The following is a 7,837-nucleotide window of genomic DNA, read 5'->3' as shown; positions in this document are numbered from 1 at the left end:
ATTTGGAGAAGCCTTTGAGAAGTAATTAGAGTTCGATTAGGTTGTGAAGGTGGAGTCCTTATGGTTCTACTATTAGTGGGTGGCAGAAGAGAAAAATCTTTCTCTCTGCACATGCACCGAGGAAAGGCCACGTGAGGATGCAGCAGGAAGTTGGCCATCTATAAGCTAGGAAGAGGGCTCTCACCAGGAACCATATGTGCCAGCATCTTGATTTTGGACTTCCGCTGCATTTTTTAAAAACCTCTAACTTAATACTGCAGCGTTTCTTTTTACCTGATGGCTTGTGTTTCACAGCAGCGTTTAAAGCCTGCTTGTGCAACTTAGCTGCATACTGTATTCTAGCCATGAAAAAAAAAAAGTAAATCTTACTTCAATTTTTGCCAGTTGTTTCTGTGTTAAAAAAAAAAATCACACTTCTGCTGGGCAGGATTTAGAGGTTTATTATCAGTCTATGTGTAAAGTTCAAAGCAGACTCAATTTTGCTTAAGGGAACATTGTAAAGTAACAATTCTTGGTATTTCATGTATCTTATGATCCATTTCAAACCATAGAGAATTACACCTTTGTGTGTCTGTTTCAAGAGACAAATTTGAACAACTAAAACGTCTTTAAAATGAAACAAGTTTAAGAAGTCTCAAATAAAACTTGAATTTTCTGTATATACTCCTGTCAAATGAAGTAATTTCCTGTACACCTCTTCTCTTGCAAACTGGTCCTGTATCTCCTTTCATTTGACCTAGATCTGCTATGAGACCTAGAGAAGGATCGGGACAGCTTGTGATTTCTCTCCCAAGACAGTGGTCCCTCTCTTCTCCTTTTTCTAGAAAGGAACCTGCTCCAGCTGTGAGAGAAGCTTCTCCTTCTTGGAGATCTGTGGTGAGGTGGCCAACTCCTTCTATGATAATCATCTCGAGGGTGAGGACCCAAGAGGGAGATGGGCCATGATTTCTACTTCTTACTTTTTTTTTTTTTTTTTTTTTGCCATTTGACAGTTCCACTCCTTTTTTTTTTTTTTTCTCTCTTTTTTTTTTAAGACGGAATCTCGGTCTGTCGCCCAGGCTGGAGTGCAGTGATGCCATATCTTCTCACTGTAACCTCCACCTCCCCAGTTCAAGCGATTCTTGTGCCTCAGCCTCCCAAGTAGCTGGGATTACAGGTGCCATGCCTGCCACCATATCTAGCTAATTTTTGTATTTTTTAAAAATAGAGATGGGGTTACACCATGTTGGCCAGGCTGGTCTTGAACTCCTGGCCTCAGGTGATCTGCCCACCTTGCCTCCTAAAGTGTTGGGATTCCAGGCGTGAGCCACTGGGCCATGCCAGTGCCACTCTGACATGGTAGTCACAGAGTGTTCTTCCATTGAGCTGTCAGACAGCATCAGCTGCATCTCGGGGCTCTCCAAATTCAAGAAAAGCAACCCACACACTTCAGAATGGTCTGTAGTAGCCTAAAGCCTGTTCCAATTTGGTCTTTTTGCCATTGTTTCAAAGACTACCTATATAAACTTTACCGTCCAATGGACGGGAACCATGATGTATTTCCAGATCTAGGGAAGGGGTTCCCACAGCCTGGGTGCCTACCAGTACTGGTCCATGGCCTGTTAGGAGCTGGGCAGCACAGCAGGAGGTGAGTGGCCATCAAGCAAGCAAGCATTACCACCTGAGCTCCGCTTCCTGTCAGATCAGCCACAGTATTAGATTCTCATAGGAGTACCAACCCTATTGTGAACTGAGCATGCAAGGGATCTAGGTTGCGGGCTTCTTATGAGATGCTAACTAATGCCTGATAATCCAAGGTGAAAGAGTTTCATCCATGAAACCATCCCCCACCCACCCCTGTGAACAACTGTCTTCCATAAAACTGGTCCCTGGTGCCAAAAAGGTTGGTGACTGTAGATTTAGGGTAAAAATGTACAGGCTCAAATCTACACCCTCTGATTCATCTTCCCACTTCCCTCTGCCCCAGCACCCACTGATGCTCTCACTCACCCAGCAATCCACAAAATGGCAGCGACTTTCCAATTTACATGATTCATCCTGAGTTTCTCTATTAAGACTATTGTAAGCACTTATTGAGAGTTTTAATATTTAATCTAAAATCATGGAATATTTGGTTTAAAATTAAAATTTATACAAATAGCCTTGTTGGGACTGTTGTGTAGTTGTAGAATCATTTTTATTAATTCAACAAGTTATTTGTTTCTGAAACTCCATGTGTATTAGAGTGATTGTTAATTATTTAATAGGTATATGAAAAGCATGAAAATGGTAATAAGAGCCAAAACTTACTGGGGGCCAGGTGCTATTCTAAGTGCTTTAAATGAGTTAATGTAATCCTCTCAACAACCCTGTAGAGATAAGAGCCATTATGATTACCACTTAACCAAAGAGATAACTGAGACGTAATACTTGTCCAAGGTCACACAGCTAGAAAGAGGTTTTAATAATGTAACCTTGAATTTAACCACTACTCTAGAGCATGCAACCTGAGTTGTATTTGTTTGGAGGACAGAGCATTTGGTGATCTTCTAAGCTTTTTCTTACTTAGCATACCCTAATTGGCCTATCACATCTAAATTTTAATCTCTCAAAACAAATTAATGTATTTAATATGTACATTTTATAAACATGAATTTTTTTAAACATAAACTTTTTTAAAAATTAAAATTAAATATTTTCATGTTTACTAACCTCTCATAGTGCGCATTTATTTCAATTATAACTTAAGGCAACAGGCCATAAGAGACCTTGTAGTACCTGGGACTGTGTCATAGTAGAAGTTACAGATATGTTTAAATCTTGATACAATTGTCGCAGATATCTCAAAATATAATTCACAATCATGGGGTCTGGTGTAGTGGCTCACGTCTGTAATCCTAGCACTCTGGGAGGATGTGGCAGGCAGATCACTTGAAGTCAGGAGTTCAAGACCACCCTGGTCAACAAGATGAAACCCCCCTCTACTAAAAATCCAAAAATCAGCTGGGCATGGTGGCAGGCACCTGTAGTTCCAGCAACTTGGGAGGCTGAGTGGGAAAACTGCTTGAACCCAGAAGCTGAGGTTGCAGTGAGCTGAGATCACTCCACTGCACTCCAGTCTGGACAACAAAGAGAGACTCTGTCTCAAAAAAAAAAATTACAAATATGGAAACTTCAAAATTATATTAATTATGGAGTTCACCACTATATCTTATTTACTATGCTAATAAAGAAACACTTCCATTACTACATTATAAATTTGTTTTTTATATGCAGAATTTTGATCACTGGATTTTTATATAATTGTTTCCTTTAAGAGCTTATGTGTTTTATGTAATGTATTTAAAACATTTTTCTGAGAAGAAATCCATAGGCTTCACTGCAATGTCAAAGGGGCTCATGAGAGAAGGTAAGAAAGGAGTAATATTTACTTGAACCATTTAGTCATCTATCTTTCCATCTATCCACATATCTCTTCCATTCAATTAATCTGAATAAACATTTCTTGACTGCCTGTTATGTGTTGGGTTCAGTGTCAGATATTACAAGTGTAGAGTTAATGTTCTTACAGACCCACCAATCTTCATTTGACCTTAAAGTTCAGAAAATCTGCCAAAAGTTTTCAGAATGTACTAGAATCTTCACATTTGAGATGGCTTTGTTCTATATGTATTATGTATTATATTTCATGAATGCAACGTGATCCTTTATTGCCAGCCTGGTTTTTCATGTCGACTACAGATGAGGTAGCGGATTCGTGCCTGGGCTCTATTTGTCAATGGCAAATAGAGAGTCTAAGCTAGGTTCACCCCACTCCCAGGATACAAAAACAAATAATACAGTCCTGTTTATAATCCAATTAGGTAAGGAAACATTAGGAAGTTTTGTTATAAACACTCTCTAAAAGTAAGTGTGGTTTTCAGTTCTGGTTATGACAGAGAAGCTAGTATTGGGCCAACTCTCCTACTGTAACAACAAAGTGGAACAACATATATAAAACAACCGTTAAAAGGCATTGGCAAGCCATGAGCACAGACAGGACTTTAGAAGCTATGATTCCTTTTTTTTTTTTTTTTTGAGACAGAGTCTCCCTCTGTTGCCCAGGCTGGAGAGCAATGGTGTGATCTCGGCTTACTGCAACCTCCGCTTCCCAGGTTCAAGTGATTCTCGTGTCTCAGCCTTCCAAGTAGCTGGGATTACAGGCGTCCTCCACCATGCCTGGCTGATTTTTTGTATTTTTAGTAGATGCAGGATTTCGCCATGTTGGCCAGGCTAGTTTCAAACTCCTGACCTCAGGTGATCCACCTGCATCAGCCTCCCAAAGTGCTGGGATTACAGGTGTGAGCCACTGCGCCTGGCACTAAAAGCTATGATTCTTGAGGGAAGAGCTAGGATGGGAATGGGGCAGTTGGGGAATAAAGATGACTTTTACTGGGCTAAGGAGATAGGGCTCAGGCCTTGGTAGCTGCCCAGGAGTCTTGGACTTGAAGGAAGAAGTTCCAAAGGAGGAAGACACTTCAGAAAAAGAGCCCGAAAAGCATGCATGCAATTTCCTCTCAAAATTAGGCAGAATTCTAAGCTGGGCCTGTGTGGGATGAGACTCTAAGACAACCGGCAGAAAACAGCATCTCAGTGACTTAGGAGCTAAGCAAAAATTTCATAAACAGGACACAAAAAACACTAACCATGCAAGATAAAGATAAGTTGGATAACATTAAAATTAAGAACTTACGTTCTGATTACAAGTTCATGAAAATATTTTTCTTCTAGCAGCTTTGTTTCTTTATTGCTCATGTTTAAATCTACAATTCTGGCACGGGCACAATGGTTCATGCCTGTAATCCCAGAACTTTGGGAATCTGAGGTAGAATGATGGCTTCAGCCCAGGAGTTTGAGATCAGCCTGGGCAACATAGTAAGACTCTGTCTCAACGAAAAGAAAAAAGAAAATAAAATTATCCAAGTGTGGTGGCACACACCTGTGGTCCTAGCTATTCAGCAGGCTGAGGTAGGAGGGTCTCTTTAGCCCAGGAGGTTGAGGCTGCAGTGAGCCATAGTCACATCACTGCACTCCAGCCTAGGTAGCAGAGCAAGACCGTCTCTTAAATAAATAAAAATAAAAATAAAATAAAAACACAAAAGTTGCCGGGCGCAGTGGCTCACACCTGTAATCCCAGCACTTTGGGAGGCTGAGGTGGGCAGATCACCTGCGGTCAGGAGTTCGAGAGCAGCCTGGCCAACATGTGGAACCCCGTCTCTACTAAAAATACAAAAAATTAGCTGGATGTGGTGGCAGATGCCTGTAATCCCAGCTACTCAGGAGGCTGAGGCAGGAGAATCACTTGAACCTGGGAGGCAGAGGTTGCAGTGAGCCGAGATCGTGCCATTGCACTCCATCCTGGGCAACAAGAGTGAGACTCAGTCTCAAAAAAACCCCCACAAAACTATGATTCTGGTTATGTTTTCTTCTATAGGTCTAAAAATGTTTCTGTACAGAAAATAGAACAATGCAATGTGGTATTTCAATATGGGGTGCCTTTACCCACTATTCAAAGTCAGGTAGTGTTTAGCAGGTTCAGTTCAATTCCTAATCTGCTGCCACCTCAAATTTTAAAGTCTGGGAGTGGGGTTCCCCATCACCATTCTAACGGCATCCATGGCCACATTGGGTGAGGATGGAGGGCTCGTCAAGGCAGAAAAGTGTCAAGCAAATGTGTTTTGTGAATCAGATGGCATGGTGTCCTTTGGATTACCAATTGTCAGGCGGTGGAGGCTGCAAGCCAATAAAGTGAGGTCCTTAACAGATGTCAAAGGGAGGAAAAAGTAGTGGTAAAATACATCCCAACTGAACTGATTCTTAACAAAGATGTTAATGCTGAAATGGATAGTGAGTGAGGTTGTCATGATGATTATGATAGTAATGACCAGTATGTGGCTATTTATCTTTTGCCATAAGAAAAAAAATTTATTGTATTGCTAGCATAAAACATTTTCAGTAGTTAAATTTTTCTTTAATTGCCAGAATAAAACATTTCAAGCTGCTTAAACCTTAATGATGGTTTGTTAGAAGTATTTTTCCTTATTATTCTACAAGTAACTTCACCTTCCCAGAATGAAAATAGCAATACCAATGCTTTTCTTTCCTTCAGTTCTTGAATCAAGTGAAATAAATTAATCCTTCAAGTCTAGCCATGACATTGTTTTATAAATATTATAAATTAAATTATATTGTATACTTATTGGTTAAGTGGACAGCCCCTACTATATCTATTTATATATTTTCAAATAATGTCATCACATTTCCAGGTGATTTTTAACTAACCCCAATTAATTTGGATTAATAAAAAAAGTCTTGATGGACAAAAAAACCCCCCACAAACTATTGTCATCAAGTGAGATTTGGGGCAGGGTAAGGTGATATTTACATCTCAAAAATTCCAAAAGTATTTGAAACTCTATTAATTTGGTATATGACAATTGATTATGATTGTCTAGGAAGTGTTAATGTATTGGTTCATTTCACAGTTTGACACAGGAGCATTACACATGTATAGCTTTTCTCCTGCTTTTTGTATCCTAAGTAAACCCTCACTGAGTCAATCATAAATGCCATATGCATATTTATTAAAATCAAAAGATAACATCTTTGGTGTTCTTATTAATTCTTCGAACACTAAATTTCCTTTTGTGTTGAACAGTGCATATCCCCAAGTGAAAGAAAAATCTCAGCTGTGGTTTTACAGCTGGATCCACACTTCTAATCAGAGGAGAAAAGGGCCTGATCTCACAACCTATTTATATAGTTTTTAAACTTTCTAAGATAAATGAAGCTCCACTATAAGTAATGCCTAATGGTATAAACACCCCTGCTTTAATGATTGCCTAGTAACTATACACTGCAGGCTTGTGAGGTTGCTAAAGAGGCTGAATAAACAGAAATATTCAGGTCCATTTCCAATTCAGGTGGATAAGGGGCAAGAGCAGGCCAGATTTTTTTTGTTAAAATTGTTTTTCCATAATGGTTTTGCACTAAAACATCTTTCTGCACTAAAATTTACTCTTGTAAATGACTTCTGCAGATAAGCATCCAAACCAACAAGTAATGATTTAAAATGTAAAAACCATGCAAGAGAATGGAACCAACACTACCTCATTGTTTGGTATTGGCTGGTTTCTGTTCTTAGAGTGACTGTACTGGGGGATGATTTTCTTAATGTGGCTCTAACCTTGCAGTCAAGTCTTATATTTGGACATTATTTCAGCAATTGAATGAACAGATACAGTTCCCAGTTAAAGGTTGTATTAAAAGGGGCTGGGAGTGATTATGATAATTATTTATGTTTCGCTTTGGCTTGCTTCCTACATAGCAGATTTAATTCCCTAATTATGTTTTGCTTTAGCTTAGGTAAAATTAGCTTGCATTCCTTTGGCACACACCAACTGCAGTTGGTGGGGGAGGCCTTCCAAAACCATAGATTGTTGACAAGAGTGGCTAACTAGATTAGAATTAAATTTACTGAGTAAAATCCACAAAAAGCCTGAGGCACATGTAGATAATGACAAGCTGACTATGAGGGAATGTAGTTAGGTCATAGGAAAACTTGTTTCTGGCAATGGACACTCAGAGATCATCTGTGGAGTTCCTGACGTCAAGATTTGGGGCTTCCTAGGTTGGTCACCGTGCTGCAGACAGGGACAAGCATGGTCTGCAATATTTAAATTGTATAACTATAGGCTTGAGGATACAGTCAGAAATGATTTGCTACTCAATAATTTTGTCATTTGGCAATACTAAGACATGATGACATATGGTTTGCTCTTTGGAATTAACATAAATGTTGTCATTTGACTGAAATGAC

The 7,837-nt window shown here is 39.4% G+C and overlaps 1 pseudogene; it reads right to left on the bottom strand.

The window, feature by feature from the left end:
* Window positions 1-669: 669 nt before the first annotated feature.
* Window positions 670-2,698, bottom strand: LOC129041580 (serine/arginine-rich splicing factor 3-like; annotated as a pseudogene).
* Window positions 2,699-7,837: the final 5,139 nt, after the last annotated feature.

The sequence above is a fragment of the Pongo pygmaeus genome, chromosome 6, assembly GCF_028885625.2.
Source record: "Pongo pygmaeus isolate AG05252 chromosome 6, NHGRI_mPonPyg2-v2.0_pri, whole genome shotgun sequence".
Taxonomy (NCBI): domain Eukaryota; kingdom Metazoa; phylum Chordata; class Mammalia; order Primates; family Hominidae; genus Pongo; species Pongo pygmaeus.
The sequence above is the reverse complement of the archived record's forward strand: the minus strand, read 5'-3'. Positions and strand labels throughout refer to the sequence as shown.